Source organism: Mandrillus leucophaeus, unplaced genomic scaffold (genome assembly GCF_000951045.1).
Source record: "Mandrillus leucophaeus isolate KB7577 unplaced genomic scaffold, Mleu.le_1.0 Scaffold248, whole genome shotgun sequence".
Lineage (NCBI taxonomy): Eukaryota > Metazoa > Chordata > Mammalia > Primates > Cercopithecidae > Mandrillus > Mandrillus leucophaeus.
Window position 1 is genome coordinate 2991397 of NW_012102565.1, and position 18918 is coordinate 3010314.

The following is an 18918-nucleotide window of genomic DNA, read 5'->3' on the forward strand; positions in this document are numbered from 1 at the left end:
ACAATTTAATCTTCAAGTCCTTAGAATCACATCTTGCTGTAGCCCAGGCCTATTTTTGTTTTTGAAGGAATGCAGATTTGCATTCCTCGATCTTCTCCTGGTAGGAGTCCACCTTATCTTGACCTTTTGCAGACAGTTCATCTTCAGACTGCTAGGTGATTCATCAACTCACGTCAGTACAGACCATGGGTTTGGTTTGTTCTTTTTTTAATTTTTCATTCACGGCCAATTTGGTACTCTCTCTCCATTTTCAGAACCTCAATTCTTTCCTGCAAATGGGGACTGCTATAGACTGAACATTTTGTCCCCACAAAATTCATATAATCATGGGAGGTGGAGCCATTGTGAGATGATTAGGGTTAGATGAGCTTGTGAGGGTGGATCCTCATGAATGGAATTAGTGCCCTTATAAAATAGGCCCAAGCGATCTTTGCTTCTTCCACTGTGTAGTGATACAGCAAGAAGTTGACCTCTAGCAACCAGAAAGCAGGCCCTCCCCAGATACCAAATTTGCTGGCACCTTGATCTTGAACTTTTCAGTCTGCAGAATTGTGAGAAATAAATGTTTGTTGGTAAAGCCACCCAGTCTATGGTACTTTTGTTATAGAGCCTGAATGAACTAAGACAGGACCAAATCCACAGGTTTATGTGAACACGTGATGTTGCATTGCTTCTTGTTTTCAGCGAGACTTCAAGTGAAGTGGACATATTTTCAAATGATATTTTTAAATTTTTAGTTTAAAACACAGAAAATATTAAACACATGTTTTAAGTGCCTGTTGTATGCTGCATACTGTACCAGATATTTTTACATACATTGAGGAATGAAATCTGTCTTTATTGAGAATCTAATAAGCACTAGATACTTCTACATGAATTATCCCATTTAAATCTTCAGGCAACCTTACAGCAATTTTGCTGATGACATCATAGAAGGTGGTGACTTGGTCAAGGTCATGTAGCTAATAATGCCAGGCACAGAATTCAAACACATTGTGTCACACATTTGCCTAATACCGTTTTTTTGAGTGGGAGTTGATTGCTTAATAGAAGTAAGGAATGAGGTCAGAATATAGGAAATTTTTAATAATAAAAAAAGGGTTTTGTGGTTGTGCTTGATGCAAGAAAAGACTGAGATGTTTAAGGGAACATCTCCGAGGGTATGGTGTGGCATCAAGGATGACAGTAAAATACAGAAAGTTAAAAAAGTAAAGAAGACTTCCTGTCTACTTTGCCCCTTTTACTCTGCTTGAGCCATAAATTTCAGATTGAAAGAGGGAAAAAATATGTTGTAGAGCAGCCCTGAATCCTAAGATGGGGAAAGGCATTGTAAGAGAGCCCTGAACTCTGAATACTAATACGTGCCATGGCAAAAGTGTAACTGAGACAGTGGAAAGAGCTTTGACCTAACCAACTCCATCTTGCTTTTCACCTCCAAGCTGTCCTTGTTCATTCCTGGACGTAGGCTGAACTAACTTTGGGAAGAAATTAGTTTATAGTTTATCATTTAAAACAAAGGCAAGAACAGCCCTTTCCCGAAACAAATCCCCTTCTTGCCTGGGGACTAGACTACCTTTGCAGGACCAACAAATTAGCCACAAGATTAGAAATTATGGTTTAGGTGTCATGCAGCTGGAGGTTACAAGATTTTGACTCTCCCTAAACTGCTCCTAAGATCAGTGCTTGAGATATTTTGCAGACCCTGAACTTGATGGATCAGCTGGCACCACCCAGATTGATAAACTGGCTCGTCTGACCTTGTGGACCCCATCCAGGAACAGACTCAAAGCACAAAGACAGCTTCAACTTCCTATGATTTCATCTCTGACCTGACCAATTAGCACTCCAGGCTCACTGGCTTCCACCCACCCTCCAAGTTGTCCTTAAAAACTCTGATCCTCAAACGTTCAGGGAGACTGATTTGAGTAATAAAAAAACTCCTTTTCTTCTGCACAACAGGCTGTCTGTGAATTACTCTTTCTCTACTGCAATTACCCTGCCTTGATAAATTGGCTCTGTCTGGGCAGTGGGCAAAGTGAACCCATTGGGTTACACTCAGTACCATTTATCAAACATCAAGTGTGGAATCAGGGTTGAGAGCCAGCCCAGTTCTATGGATTCCACAGTCTGCTCTGGTCATGTGTGGTACTCCTGACTGCCTTTTATATTTTAGTGCTTTATCTATATTTCTCCGTTAACCTTTCACAGTGTCCCCGATGATGACACCCTTCCATGTGGACTTTGTGACTCATGTTTTCAGCCTGCTTTGCAGCTGGGACACAGGTCTGTGATGTTGGCTGATAGTCGTCCAGGGCCCGGACTTTGGTTCTGAAGTGGGCAACATGGACTAGTCTGTGCTGGCTGGGGCAGAGGAGCAGGCTGTCTACAGTGGCAGCAGTTACAGTAATGGCTTCTCAGGAGTTTCATGTCAAATTCAAGGCTTAGGAAGCTGTCAGTGCTAAAGGCGGCATCAGTCAAGTCAAGCCGAGTTCCTAATGTTGAATGCTGAGCTGTGGCTGTGGCTGACTGTTCATCTGTGCCAGGAATTGGTGTCATTCCTGGAAACTCTTTCTCCAGTCCTTCCAACTACTCAGGAAGCTTCCCTATGACCCTTTCTAACTTAAATGTTACTTTTTTTCATAAAATAGGAAAAGCCAGTTCCATTTTATTCTTATGGGCATAATCATAGTCTTCTAATAACCCTGCTGCTTCTTGGGGCAGAGTAGAGTGCCAGGTTCCTTTGGAGTTGAAGCCAGAGGGCCCCAGAGCACTTGCTGACAGGAGAGGTCAACTTAGCTCTCTTCCTAGAACCTCAGAGAAGGCTGGAGCTGTTGAGGCCAGGTAGAGTCACAGACACCATAAAATGAAAGATTGTGCATCGAGTCACCTTTGGACCAGATACTGACCTGCATCTCAGATGACATGGCCAAGTACAATGTTTAGAAGATTGCATTTTGAGCATTTATAAATTAAATGGCAATCATTTGGAAGCAGCTTGGTTACAAACAGCTAAAAGTTAAATGAAATATTCATGGGTGCTCCCAGTCTCTTCTCTGGTCCTTACACCTCATGAACAGGGATCTGTGGGAATAAAACATAAGAGCTGTCACTTACTGACACCACTCCGTGCTTTGGGCTGACCTGAGAATTCCATCTGTGTTGTCCCATGGAGTTGCATCCTGACTGGCTGGGGAAAGAGTTGGAGAGAGGTGGATTTGGTTTTGGCTGCACCACCCCTAACGGAGTGGCAGGTGATGAACCTCTTCACCCCCATTCTACCTCTGTGTGCATACTGCTGAGAGTCATGGTTGAGATTTAGTATGTGTTCCAAAATTCCTCTTGTTATTCCCATTACTGGCCGAGGATGGCACTCTTTCATGACTGAAACAAAAGGAGATTAAGTCGTGGACACTCCAGTGGAAGACCATTCTGGGTCTGACTGTTTATCTAATTCCCATCTGTAGAAACAAGAGGTGGTCCTGGGTGGCATGTCCAGCTTCCCAGAGCAAACCCAGCCTCCACGCCATGGGCCAACAGGAAACACCAGACACAACGAAAAACTGCAGGGTTTCTTAGCATTGCCTTTCACTACATCGGGTTTTCTGGTGGTTTTTGTTGTTGTTCATTTGTTTGTTTGTTTACTATTCTGTGGAGATGAGAAGGCCTTCCCTGGGGCTCTTATGAGAGTTACCTGTGATGACAATGTGCAGGGCGAAAGCGGTGAATGTACCAGGGACCCTCCTCAGTGCTCAAGGAAGAGACTTTGCTTTCTACCTGGCAAAACAAAGCAAAAAAGCACCAGAAATATACCTTTTCTCTGTGACAAAATTGAGTGAGTGAGTTTCTAGAATATTGGAATGACAGTGTATTTAAGAAATCTCACAGGCATTGTGCAAAACTCTGGTCTAGGAGCCGAGACCAGGGCAGAGTGCCTTCCTTCATGGAGATTGTAGGAGAAAAGGCCCCATGGGAGGGTGAGGGAACAAGGTCATGAACACTGGGGGCAACATTAGAGTCCACATTGATCTGGGATCATTTTTCAAGTGTATCTAAGAAGAGTCATACAAACAAAAAACTGCTTTTCAAAGATATCATAAACTAATGTCGTCCATACAAGAGAGCCTTAGAGTGAAGTGTTGATGGGAAAATTCTTGCTCAGGTAAAAATATCACTAACCCAAGTATGCCTCAGAGATTGCTTCCAGGGTTCACAGCAGTGCTTGGATTCTATTAACCTGTTTAAGGTTTTATTAAATCTCCAATGTTCTGTCCCGGTCCACTTTAACCAACGTAAGTTTAAATACTATGTAAAATGCATACCTATTTAAAAGTAAAGCCAACAGTACCCACAAGGCAATCACTTCCCAGTAATCCATGTTTCAGTCACTGCAGGAGCTGGAACTGGAAATCAGGTCAGATGAGGCTTTTGGATCAGCAATCTTCACCTTATCTGAACTGCAGAGAACCCTGTGGCCTGTGAGCACAGTGGAGCTGGCTGCAGGCTGAGCATAGCTTTCCTTCTGAGATTTATGATGCTTCTGCCTTAGGTTGGAAACACTGGGAGTACTTAATCTCCCAACTTTATTTGCTGGCTTTTCTCCTTAGCTACATAGCTACAGAAAAAAAAAAAAAAAAAAAAAAAAAAAAAAAAAAAAAAAAGAGTGCATTAAAGTGAAGCTAAAACACTGAATTGGATCTTTTACAACCTCATGAGCGTCTGGGGTTAATCCTCATCCCAACTGAGCGGGTCAAATATCAAAAAATAACTTGCTTTTTAAAGGATCCACCACATCCTGAAATCAACAGAAGTAAACACTTTGTGAAGCATACAAGCCCATGTGGGGTTAGCCATAGGCTGGAGGTTAGTTAAAAACTTTGCAAGGATGGGATACAAGGGAAAAGAGGTCATTGGCAAGGATTTCCTTTGGAGAAATCAAATCCACTTCCACTGTCAAGGACATCTCTCCAAGGCAGATGCATTTTCCATTCTTAGGGTTGTCCAGTCTAATAAAAGAGCCTTCCTGAGACAAACGATTTGTGATGTTTATGTTCTCAATAGGCCCAGAAAACCTACAGAGCAAATGGAGAGAGCTCTTATTTGGCTTCTGCTTGTGAACACAATTGAGCTGTCTGCAAGGCCAAATACATCTAAGAATTTTTCAGATCTTTTCCATTGCCATGACTTCGTAAAGAGAAATGAGCAGGGCCTCTTCAACCCTACCTCCTCTTGAAAAATTGTGCTATAGAGCTGCTTCCTCTGATTCCTTTGTTGTTGTCATTGTTGTTTAGAGACAGGGTCTTGCTATGTTGCCCAGGCTGGTCTCCAGCTCCTGGACTCATGATCCTCCTGCCTCAGCCCCCTGAGTAGCTGGGACTACAGGCATGTACTACTGCAATTGGCTTGATTCCCTTTTCCAAAGTGGTCATTCCTCAACTTTTAATCCTCTCTCTTTGGGTGGTCTCAGTCTCTCCCATGTTTCCAGTGATCACATCTAGGGTGGTAAAAATTTGCATATCTAACCTCTCCCTATAATTCTGAGCTTTACTCCATCATTGAGCATTAGCTAAGCATTGCTCCCTCAATGGCCCACTAGCTCTTCAAAAGGAGAATATCAGGAGCACTTCATTTATGCCCCAAGCCAGCTTTCAGTTGTTTCTGACCTCCTAATGACATCGACTCGGAACTGCTCTCTATTCCTCACTCCTCACTGATGACCAATTCCTTCCTATGGCCAATTGTAAGTTAACCTTCCACTCCTGCAGCCAACTTGCGCCAGGAAGGCCCTCCTGCATCTTCTCCAGATTGTTACAGCCATCTCCTAACTGACCTTTCCCATTAGCTTCTTCTCCAATCCAGTCTCCTCACCCAGACACAACTCACCTTTCCAAAGCTCAGCTCTGGGGAGGTTGTGCTCCAGCTCCACTCTCTTCAGCATTCTCTTTTTCCTGCCCTGGTTTGCCTGTGCCCCATCTGACCAGTCCCCTCTCTCATTGTAAGTGTCCCTTCATCCTCCAGTAACCAGCATACACTGTTCCCTCAAAGACCCTGTGCATTTTTGCCTATTCCCTTATATTTGTGCTGTCTCCAAAGCCCAAAAGACTCTACCCATCCATTGGTGTCCTTCAGGGTTGGTTTCTGTGTTGTTCTTTCATGAAGCTTTCTGATGTGTTCTCTTCATGGGTAACTTCCAGTGTTAGGATCATCTCTATAAAGGATTTAACAGAGGGTTCACTTTAGTTTTTTGACTGTTTTCCTTATGCTGATAATTTTCCATCCCCTACTCCTACTTGCTATATTAGTTTGCTAGGGCTGTCATAAGTGACATAAACTGGGTGGCTTAACAGCGGACATTTATCATCTTACAGCTTGAGAGGCCTGAAGTCCAAACTTTAGTTGTTGGCAGTGCCAAGCTCCTTCTGAAAATCCACAAGGGAGAATCTTCCTTCCCTCTTCCCAGCTTCTGGTGGTTGCCAACAATCTTTGGCATTCATTGCCTTGAAGTTGCATCACTCCAATCTCTGCCCTCAGCACCACATGGCATTATCCTCCTGTGTCTCTGTCCACACGGCCGTCTTCTCATAAAGACACCAGTCATGTTGAATAAGGGGTCCATCCTACTCCAGTATGACCACATATTAAAACTAACTACATCTACCAGTGACCCCATTTGCAAATAAGGTCATATTCTGAGGTGCTAGGGGTTAAGACTTCAAAACATTTTTTTGTGTGTGTCTAGTGGGGGGCGCTGCAATCCAATTCATACTACTTGCTATTCCCTTGGTTATATGCTTCTGCCAAAGTTGGCTGTTGGGTATATTTGTTTAAACTCTAAATATCAGAGTTAAGAGCAAAATTATTTAAACTCCCAGTATTGACCATGTTAATACATGTTGAGCACCAGATAAATGTGAAGTTCAGAATCAAGGAGTTATTCAATAAAGCTTTCTTTCTCTCCAGAATTTGAAAAAATTAACCTCTATTATATAATATTACAGTTTGTTCAATTCATTGATACTTTCTCAAACTCAAACCTGAGATAGCTAAGAGAGACTAAATACACTATTTTCCTCTCCAAACCTAGCTCTTCTCCTAGTCTCTCTCTCAATCAGATATCACATGACCCACCCAGAACTCTCAGAGACTCCCTTAACTGTCCCTCTCCTGTGTTCTCCTTATACCCACCTCTGTGTATCTGAGTCCTGCACTCAGCTGGAAGGACTAGGATTTTATTTGTCTCTGTATCATCTCCCCCAGCACCTGGTCCACACATGGCCCATGTGAAGTGCTTCAAAATATAGCCTGAATGTATTTAATCTTTGGTACTTATCCTAAAACTGATGCCGTTTCAAGAGCCAGCTCATTTCTTCTCCATCTACTTGGGCTCTCTTTGCAGTGGAGAAGAGTAAAGGGGAATGGTTGGGCCTTAGAGGTGAGGAACATTGAACTAAATATCTCATCTGTGCTACAGACTAACAAGGTGCCGGTGGTCTCGCAGTTTTCCGCTAAGGAGAAGACGAAGTTCAACAGGTGGGTGCTTCCTAGCATCAAGGAAGAGGCCCTTACCTGGAACTTGATCTGAGTGATAAATCTCTGCCTTAAGCATTGATCACAGTAGAACTAAAAGTGCCATAGAAATAAATAAAATTGATTTTGCAAATGAGGACACAGATGCCGAAGCCCAGGGATATCAAAGTTCCACATTTAAGTTATTGAGCCAGCATTTGAATCTTTTATTTCTAACACAGGATCCTGAATTGTTTTTGAAATATATTATACAGTGAGGATACATCCTAACTTTGCATTGGTAGATTCTGACAGTCTCAGACACTTAGATCTGATCCTATCAACCCTTGGATATAGGCATTTAATTTAATCTTCACCTGTGTTTACTTGTATCCATACTTCTATGTTGGTTCTAAGCTTCCCACCAGTGTGTATATTTTTCTGAAAAGCAAACACGTATGTGAGACTTATTTTGTATATTTGTCTTCCACAAAGTGGCTTGGGAAGTGCGAGAGGTTAATAAAAATGCAGTAGTAGTTATTTTATTAAAAAGAAAAACTATAACTTCAAGGATGATGTTTAATAGAGAAGGTACAGTATACAATGGGATTGTAGGATTGTGAGATCAAGTGTTGCAGGAAAGGTACTGGGAAGAAAGGTGCCTTCCTGTCCCCTGTAGGAAATAATAATATATCTTTCTGCTTTCAGGAAGAAAATTATCCAAAGTATCTCTTATATATGATAAATGTGAAGTTTTCAATATGCAGACAAAGAAAAATGCACAAACCTTTTTAGCACCTTAACCATATCACCACTTAAAAAATGTCTTACATAGAATTCTGACATTATAGCCATAAACACTCTTAAAGTGACAATGAAAATAGGAATTGCAGCTGGCATATCCTCCACTCTCTTAGAAGCATCTCCTCTGAAACTGGCACGTGTAGGGGACACAGACATAAAAAGAAATGCCTACATGTAATACATACACTCACACAAAAGTAAAGCCAGGTTTTGCGGTCTTGAAAGTGACATCTTTCAGGGAAGTTTCCCTAAGTGAAAGAATAGACAATTCTGAACCCAAACTGAGCATCGGTACCTGGGAGGAAGGGACCACACATGAGGAGCCCTGAAGTTTTAGCTTGATGATCCCCATGATAGATGTGCCTTTGTATGTAAAATTCAGGATTCCAGATAATTTCGTCAATTTATTTGTCATCATTTCCCTGTTTTGCAACTTCACATGTGTCATGCTAACTACATATTTTACCCCCTTCCCTTTAAAAATGTGCACCTCTATCACACATTATTCAAAATAGCCAAGAGGTGGAAGCAACCCAAATGTCCCTGGGCAGATAAATGGATAAACAAAACATTGTTTGTATATACAATGGAATATTATTCAGTCTTAAATAGGAGGAAACTTCTGACACATGCAACAGCATGAATGAACCTGGAAGTTCACATGCAAACCAAAATAAGACAGTCACTGAAAGACAAATACAGTATGATTCCACATATAGGAAGTATCTAAAGAAGTCAAATTCATAGACACAGAAAGTCGAATGAGGGATGCCAGGGAATGGGAAAGAGAGAGTGAAGAGCTAGTGTTTAACGAACACAGAAATTTAGTTTTGAAAGCTGAAAAGAATTCAGGAAATAGATGGTGATGATGTTTGCACAGCAATGTAAATGTACTCAATACCATCAAACTTCACTCGAAATGATTGTAAATGATGTGACCTTTCAAGGCAGGAGGGACAGCATGTGTGGAAGTTGGAGCTGGGTTGGGAAGTGCAGTGACAAGATGGGGAGGAGCTGGGGCATGGCACGCATGTAGGAATTGCAAACATAGAGCAACCCCCATTTGACTACATGAGTTAGGCCAACGACAAATGAGGTTGGAAACGGAACAAAGATCCCCTGATGGTGGCATTTGAACCAATGCTGAGAAGCTTGGGCTCTACCCAATGTCTTTCAACATGCGGTTCATGGATAACTGACATCTGTTTCACTCAAGTACTTGTTGAAGTGAAAATTCCCAACCTCAACCCTAGAATTGTATGCATTCGATTCTTTGCACATAGCTGATAGGAATCAATTTTTCTAACAAAGTCCCCAGCTCATCTCCATAAAGAGGATAATTAGAGAACTGTGTAAGACTTGGAAAACTCTTTAAAATCCTTCCATCTTGGCTGCACCCAGGGAAAGCATCTCTTTCCACAGATTGTGGAGGTGCAGAAGAATTGCAAATGGGATTCTGAGAGGCGCACGTGACATTATAGAGCTTCCACGTTCCGAGGAAATATTGGCTTGCAATTTGAAATGGAAACTTCGCAGCCTTGTTTTATTCATGACTTTTGCAAGAGTTTCCACATTTGCCAAGGGAAACATTTGCCAGAAGTAAAACACATGAAGGATGCATCACTCTCTCTTCCCACACATGGGGAAGTCATTAAAATTGAATCGGCTTGGCAGCCGACAGTTCAGGTGCTCAGAGACTGCTGAAAACCTTTTAATCTTTTCTCTTTCTTTCTCTTTCTTTCTTTCTTTCTTTTCTCTCTCTCTTTCTTTCTTTCTCTTTCTTTTTTCTTTTCTTCTTTCTTTTTTTTCTTCTCTCTCTCAATTGGTCACAAGGAATGTGAAAATGTTCCACCAAGTCCTAAGTCCATGCAAAATTTATGGTTTGGGAATTTTAAACCAAGACTTAACATTTATTTTCCTTTGGCAAGAGGTAAAATTGTTTAAAAAGAAATAAAAGGCAATTTATTAATGTGTGCACATGCAAAGCAAGAGTGCAGAGACTATTGAAGAAGGGGCACGTGATGGGACCCTGCTGGGTGGTGGTGGATCAGGCTCCTGCTTTAAGGGCTGCAAGACAAAAGCCTTGGAGAAGAAGGAGAAAGCAAACTTTCAGATGTGAAGAGCTTTCTGAATTGAAAGAACAGAGTTGGCAGTGAGATGCACAAAGGATGGACAGGCCGAGGGTGGTAACTGCTCTCAGGTGGTTGGAGCTTTGGTGGGAAAGGTGCTCCTGGGAGTGACTTATCTGGCATTGGAAAAAATCTTAACTATCAGAGGAAGGGGTTTCGACTCCATCTACAGACAAAAGAGAGCTCTTGAATGCTTAGTACTGTCAGGCTTTGGGTGGAATATTCTAGTAATCTTTTTTCATGAAAACTGAAAAGAGGAGAACCTAGTTGTAAGGTAACCACAGTGACCTTGCAGACCTTCGGTTGATGAGCAACTTTACATCAGGGGTGATAAAGGAGGGAGCAGATTTAAGAAAGGTTGAGTTACAGCAGTAGGATAGAACACCAGCTCAGTGTGAATACAGAGACCAGCTGTGTGTTTGGCACAGATGGATGGGAAAGGGGGACTTTTATGAACAACCAAGACTGAAGTCCACAGCTGCTCTTTTCCTTTAACCTTGAAGGCACATCATGATGCTCCACATGCCTGGCTGGTCAGACAACATTTCTGAAGATCCATATTGACCAGGAGTGACTTTCTTTGCCAACTTTGAGAACCATCCCTTACAAATATGGAAACACATGGTTGTTTCTCTTCACTGGTAAAGCCAACTCCCTATACTATTGCCAGTGAGACAAGTACACCTGTTATAATAGGCATACTTATACGACAATATAAGTAATTAAGACAGTGTAGACTCAGCATTGGATTCTGATTTAAATAAATCACGTGGAAATGTTTTATACTGTTACACAGTCCTCAGGTACCAACTGTTTTATTCTACATGGAACATCCAGCTTGAGATAAGCATGGGACACTATCTGAACATAGAAATATGATCAAGACAAGGACTCAGTGAGAACTACAATACTACCAAATCACAACCTAGAAGGGAATGGTAATGCTTCTAAGGCAGGTATTTTGCAATTAGGAAAATTAAGGGGAAATAAAAAGCTGGTAAAAAGAATTGTCCTACCAGTTATCAAAAACACTTTTTTAAACATTGAATATTTTTTTCAAACCAAATGTCTATGGATCTGTTTTGCTAGAAATTGTATTTTTTTTTTGAACAAAGAGGAACCTCCACCTCCCCAGCTCCCCCACAGAATTCAAGTCCTCTTATTGTAAGTCATCAATTTCACAAAAGTCCAAATAATTAACACATGACAGATTGACACATTCTGATTTCCAAGATTTACTTCAGACAGCGTTGCAGATGCAAAACAAACAGACTTGATCTAGTGATCCCCACTTCCCCATATTCCTGCTGCAAAGTTGGTCACATGTGCTCAACAATATAAACAAATGCCAGGTGAGCCATCAGAGCCCACGTTGTTGAGTAACAGATATTCCAGGCAGGCACAGTTTTAAGGCCTAAATATGCAAATGCCTTTAACCCCTTAGCAGTCTTTTTAGAGGGGTATTATTTTTAGTCCTCTTGTACAGATCAGAAAAGTGAGGCACAGAGAAGTTACACCAGATCCCCCAGGTCAGATCTAACAAGTTGGAGAACTGACGTGAGAATCTGGCCTTTTTTATTCCAGAGCCACCATGAACGACTAGGCCACACTATCCCTTCTATATATACAAAATGAGTAGAAACAAACAAACGACAACAACAACAACAACAAAAACAAAATGTTCCTGGAGATAAGATTTAGGACTAGGATTTGGAATTATATAGCTTCACTTTCTTTAGAAAAAGAAAACAGGAAAGTTTCAAAGAATCTCAATAAACATTTGATGACATTGTTTTAATCACCTTCAAAACACTTAAGATTTTTGGAATACAGTTTTTGTACTTTGGCATACCTACAGTCTCTTTGATCTCAGTCAGGTCATTTATGTCTCTTTCTGCTCAGTTTACTCATCTGTAAATTGGGGATAATTTTAAAGCTTCAAGTTTGTACTGAGGTCAGATGAAATAGGAAATGCTGAGGAATCAGCACTTCATAGCTTCCCAATACACGTGATTGGGGAAATTAAAATAAGCCCATGGATTAGGGGACATGGAATTCAAAATTCTGTATTAGGGTGTTGGGGAAAACAAAAGAGAAGGGAGAACGTCTGTTGTGAAGACACAGAGGGAACGCTGGCGCACTAGTAATGTTAAAACCCAAAACTAAGTTATCTTACAGGCCAAGCCTCTATTTAAAAAATAATAATAATAAGGGAAGGGGAAGGGATGGTGTTTGTTTTAGGTTGAATTGTTGAATATGAAACAAATTCATAAGAGGAAGCCTAATCCTAGTACCCAAGAATGTGAGCTTATTTGGAAATAGGGTTGTTGCAGGTGTAATTAGTTAAGTGTGGATGAGGTCGTACTGGAGTAGGGTGGCCCCTAATCCAGTAAGCCTGTGTCTCTATGCCAATGTCTGAGTGTTTGTACCACCTCTCCCAAATTCATCTGCTGAAATTCCAGTCCCCAAGGTTGGGGGCTTTTTAATGGAATTAAAAAGTGGGTCTTTGGTAGCTGCATAGGTCATGAGGGTCGACCCTCGTGAATGGGATTAGTGCCCTTGTAACAGAGGCCCCAGAGAGCTGCCTGCCCCTTCTACTACCTGAATATTAATCTGAAGATGCTGATATTACACTTAGGGGATTGGTCAGTTGATGCCATTGTCTTAGGAAGAGTGTCCCCAGGGAAAAATGGTAGCAAATTTTCCAAATCCAGCTGTGAGTCTCTGGAGAGTGACCGAAACTAAGAGCTGCATAATGACTAGAGTGTTGGGCCTGTGCATTGTTAATCTGAAGAAATGCAACAATAATAACAATATAGAGAGAGAAAAGCTATTTCAGTGAAAAGACAAGTGAACACTGAAAAATATGGAAGAAAATTTTTGATTGTTTTGAATATTAATGAAAAAAATGTGATTCAAAGAATATTCCTTAAAACATTTCTGAATTATACTTTGCCTGGGGAGCTATTGCCCATTCACGCAATTCCTGACATGATAGCTCCACTCAGACACAGATTCATAGCAAAGTTGCCCTGGGCTTTATCAATCAGCAGGAAGAAAATGAGCTCCACACTAGGCATTGAACTCAAATGATTTCTGGATTATGAGAGTTTCTTCACACAGTTCACAGCGAGGAAGATGGGCCCCACACTGTATAATTTAAATGTTTTCAACATGGATTTGGACCAAATAGCATAACCAACCAGACACTGAAAACAGAACTATGGCATTGCATGATTACTAATAAATGCCAAGATATTTCCAAAAGTGAAAATGACTTGTACATGAATTAAGCTGAAGCTCAAAAGAAAATTTTTGATTAAACCTAAGAGAATAAGAAGAGTACATTGCAATCAATTAATATCTTTCTTAGGTCTCTTTAAAACTACAGTTTTCTTCTTCCTCTATTTATTTATTTATTTATTTATTTATTTATTTATTTATTTATTATTTATTCATTTATTTTAGCGACAGGGTCTTGCTATGTTACTCAGGCTGGTTTTGAATTCCTGGATTCAAGTAATCCTCCTGCCTCAGCCTCCTGAGCAGCTGGGACTATAGGCACACATCACCACACCTGGCCCCTCTATTTTATTTTTATTAATTGCAATTCATTTGTTCATAAGCATAGAGTGTTTATTATATAGTTTCCCAGAGTCTAGTTTTACTTACAGCATTATTGCATTGTCAATTAACATGTTCCTCTGGCATATTCCCATTCACAATGGCCACAAACTAACTAGGGAGGGGAAAAATCTCTACAAGGAGAACTGCAAACCACTACTCAAAGAAATCAGAGATGACATAACCAGAAAGCCAAATCATGAGTGAACTCCCATTAACAATTGCTACAAAGAGAATAAAATACCTAGGAATCCAACTTACAAGGGATGTAAAGGACCTCTTCGAGGAGAACTACAAACCACTGCTCAATGAAATAAAAGAGGACACACAAGATGGAAGAACATTCCACGCTCATGGATAGGAAGAATCAGTTTCATGAAAATGGCCATACTGCCCAAGGTGATTTATAAATTCAATGCCATCCCCATCAAGCTATCAATGACTTTCTTCACAGAATTGGAAAAAACTACTTTAAAGTTCACCTGGAACCAAAAATGAGCCCACATTGCAAAACCAATCCTAACCAAAAAGAACAAATCTGAATGCATCACGTTACCTGACTTCAAGTTATACTACAAGGCTACAGTAACCAAAACAGCATGGTACTGGTACCAAAACAGAGATATAGACCAATGGAAAAGAACAGAGTCCTCAGAAATAACATCACACACCTACAACCATCTGACCTTTGACAAACCTGACAAAAACAAGAAATGGGGAAAGGATTCCCTGTTTAATAAATGGTGCTGGAAAACTGCCTAACCATATGTAGAAAGCTGAAACTGGATCCCTTCTTTTCATCTTATACAAAAATTAATTCAAGATGGATTAAAGACTTAAATGTTAGGCCTAAAACCATAAAAACCCTAAAAGAAAACCTAGACAATGCAATTCAGGACATAGGCATGTGCAAGAACTTCACGTCTAAAACACCAAAAGCAATGGCAACAAAAGTCAAAGAGACAAATGGGATCTAATTAAACTAAAGAGCTCTGCACAGCAAAAGAAACTACCATCAGAGTTAACAGGCAACCTACAGAAAGGGAGAAAATCTTTGCATTCTACCCATCTGACAAAGGGCTAATATTCAGAATCTACAAAGAATTTAAATTTACAAGAAAAAATCAAACTACCCCATCAAAAAGTGGGCAAAGGATATGAGCAGGCACTTTTCAAAAGAAGACATTTCTGCAGCCTACAGACACATGAAAAAATGCTCATCACTGGTCATCAGAGAAATGCAAATCAAAACCACAATGAGATACCGTCTCACACCAGTTAGAATGGTGATCATTAAAAAGTCAGGAAACAACAGATTCTGGAGAGGATGTGGAGGAATAGGAACACTTTGACACTGTTGGTGGGAGTGTAAACTAGTTCAACCATTGTGGAAGACAGTGCGGAGTTTCCTCAAGGATCTAGAACAAGAAATACCGTGTGACCCAGTGATCCCATTACTACATATATACCCAAAGGATTATAAATCATACCACTATAAAGACATGCACACGAATGTTTATGGCGGCACTATTCACAATAGCGAAGACTTGGAACCAACCCAAATATCCATCAATGGTAGAATGGATTTTAAAAAATGTAGCATATATACAACATGGGATACTATGCAGCCATAAAAAAGGATGAGTTCATGTCCTTTGTAGCAACGTGACGTGGATGAAGCTGGAAACCATCATTCTGAGCAAACTCTCACAAGGACAGAAAACCAAACACTGCATGTTCTCATTCATAGGTGGGAACTGAATGATGAGAACACTTGGACACAGAGCAGGGAACATCACACACTGGGGCCTGCTGTGGGGTGGGGGGATGGTGGAGGGATAGCATTAGGAGAAATACCTAATGTAAATGATGAGTTAATGGGTGCAGCAAACCAACATGGCACACGTATACAAATGTGCCAAACCTGCATGTTGTGCACATGTACCCTAGAACTTAAAGTATAATAATAAAAACAAAGAAATGAAAAAACATTTCATGCACATTGATTGAAAGAATCAATATTGTTAAGGTGACCATATTGTCCAAAGCAATTTATAGATTCAATGCTATTTTTATTAAATTACCATTGAGATTCTTTGTGGAATTAGAAAAAAAAAATATTTTAAAATTCTTATGGAATCAAAAAGAGCCTGAATAGTCAAGGTAATACTAAGCAGGAAAGAACAGAGCTGGAGACATCATACTACCTGACTAAACTATACTACATGGCTACAGTAACCAAAACAGCATGGTACTGGTACAAAAACAGACACATAGACCAATGAAACAGAATAGAGAACCCAGAAATAGGGCCACACACCTACAATTATCTGATCTGTGACAAACCTGACAAAAAAAAAGCAATGGGGAAAGGACTCCCTATTCAATAAATGGTGTTCAAATAACTGGCTACCCATATGCGGAAGACTGAAGCTGGACCCCTTCCTTATGCCATATACAAAAATCAACTCAAGATGGATTAAAGACTTAAATGTAAAACCCAAAACTATAAAAACCCTGAAAGATAAGGTAGGCAATACTATTCAGGACATAGGCACAGGCAAAAATTTCATGACAAAGATGCCAAAAGCAATTGCAACAAAAGCAAAAATTGACAAATGGGATTGAAATAAACTAAAGAGCTCCTGCACAGCAAAAGAAACTATCAATAGCATAAACAGACACCCTACAAAAAGGGAGAATTTTTTTTGCAAACTGTGCATCTGACAAAGGTCTAATATTCAGCATCTACAAGGAACTTACACAAATTTATGAGATAAAACAACCTTATTAAAAAGTGGGCAAAGGGTAGCCTCGAGGAGGTGTGCCCAAGATGGCCGAATAGGAACAGCTCCAGTCTACAGCTCCCAGCGTGAGCAACACAGAAGATGGGTGATTTCTGCATTTTCAACTGAGGTACTGGGTTCATCTCACTGGGGCATGTTGTCAGTTGGTGCTGGTCCGAGAGTGCAGCCCGACCAGTGAGAGGTGAAGCAGGGCAAGGCATTGCTTCACCTGGGAAGCACAAGGGGGAAGGGAATTCCTTTTCCTAGCCAAAGGAAATTGAGACACGCAACACCTGGAAAATCAGGTAACTCGCACCCTAATACTGCATTTTACCAAGGGTCTTAGCAAATGGCACACCAGGAGATTATATCCCACACCTGGCCTGGAGGGTTCCACATCCATGGAGCCTCCCTCATTGCTAGCACAGCAGTCTGAGATCTAACTGCAAGGCCGCAGCGAGGCTGGGGGAGGGGCGCCCACCATTGCTGAGGCTTAAGTAGGTAAACAAAGCTGCTGGGAAGCTCAAATTGGGTGGAGCCCACCACAGCTCAAGGAGGCCTGCCTGTCTCTGTAGACTCCACCTCTTGAGACAGGGCATAGCTAAACAAAAAGCAGCAGAAACCTCAGCAGAGATAAATGTCCCTGTCCGACAGCTTTGAAGAGAGCAGTGGATCTCCCAGCGTGGAGGTTGAGATCTGAGAACGGACAGACTGTCAGCTCAAGTGGGTCTCTGACCCTGAGTAGCCTAACTGGGAGACATCCCCCACTAGGTACAGACGAACACCTCACACCTCACATGGCTGGGTACACCCCTGAGACGAAGCTTCCAGAGCAAGAATCAGACAGCAACACTCGCTGTTTAGCAATATTCTATCTTCGGCAGCCTCCGCTGCTGATACCCAGGCAAACAGGGTCTGGAGTGGACCTCAAGCAAACTCCAACAAACCTGCAGCTGAGGGTCCTGACTGTTAGAAGCAAAACTAACAAACAGAAGGGGCACCAACATCAAAACCCCATCAGTACGTCACCATCATCAAAGACCAAAGGCAGATAAAACCACAAAGATGGGGGGGAAAGCAGTGCAGAAAAAGCTGGAAATTCAGAAAATCAGAGCACATCTCCTCCTCCAAAGAAACGCAGCTCATCACCAGCAATGGAACAAAGCTGGACAGAGAATGACTTTAATGACTTGAGAGCAGAAGGCTTCAGTCAATCAAACTTCTCAGAGTCAAAGGAGGAACTACATAATCAGCACAAAGTAACTAAAAACTTTGAAAAAAGATTTGACGAATGGCTAACTAGAATAACCAATGTAGAGAAGTCCTTAAAAGAACTGATACAGATGAAAACAGTAATATGAGAACTACGTGACAAATGCACAAGCTTCAGTAACCAACTCGATCAACTGGAATAAAGAGTATCAGCGATTGAAGATCAAATGAATGAAATGAAGTGAGAAGAGAAGTTTAGAGAAAAAAGAGTAAAAAGAAACTAACAAAGCCTCCAAGAAATACGGGATTATGTGAAAAGACCAAATCTACATCTGACTGGTGTGCCTGAAAGTGACAGGGAAAATGGAACCAAGTTGGAAAATACTCTGCAGGATATCATCCAGGAGAACTTCCCCAACCTAGCAAGGCAGGCCAACATTCAAATTCAGGAAGTACAGAGAACACCACAAAGATACTCCTTGAGAAGAGCAACTCCAAGACATATAATTGTCAGATTCACCAAAGTTGAAATGAAGGAAAAAATGTTAAGGGCAGCCAGAGAGAAAGGTCGGGTTACCCACAAAGGGAAGCCCATCAGACTAACAGCAGATCTCTCGCAAGAAAATCTCCAAGCCAGAAGAGAGTGGGGGTCAATATTTAACATTCTTAAAAAAAGAATTTTCAACCCAGAATTTCATATCCAGCAAAACTAAGTTTCATCAGTGAAGGAGAAATAAAATCCTTTACAGACAAGCAAATGCTGAGAGATTTTGTAACCACCAGTCCTGCCCTACAAGAGATCCTAAAGGAAGCACTAAACATGGAAAGGAACAACAGGTACCAGCCATTGCAAAAACATG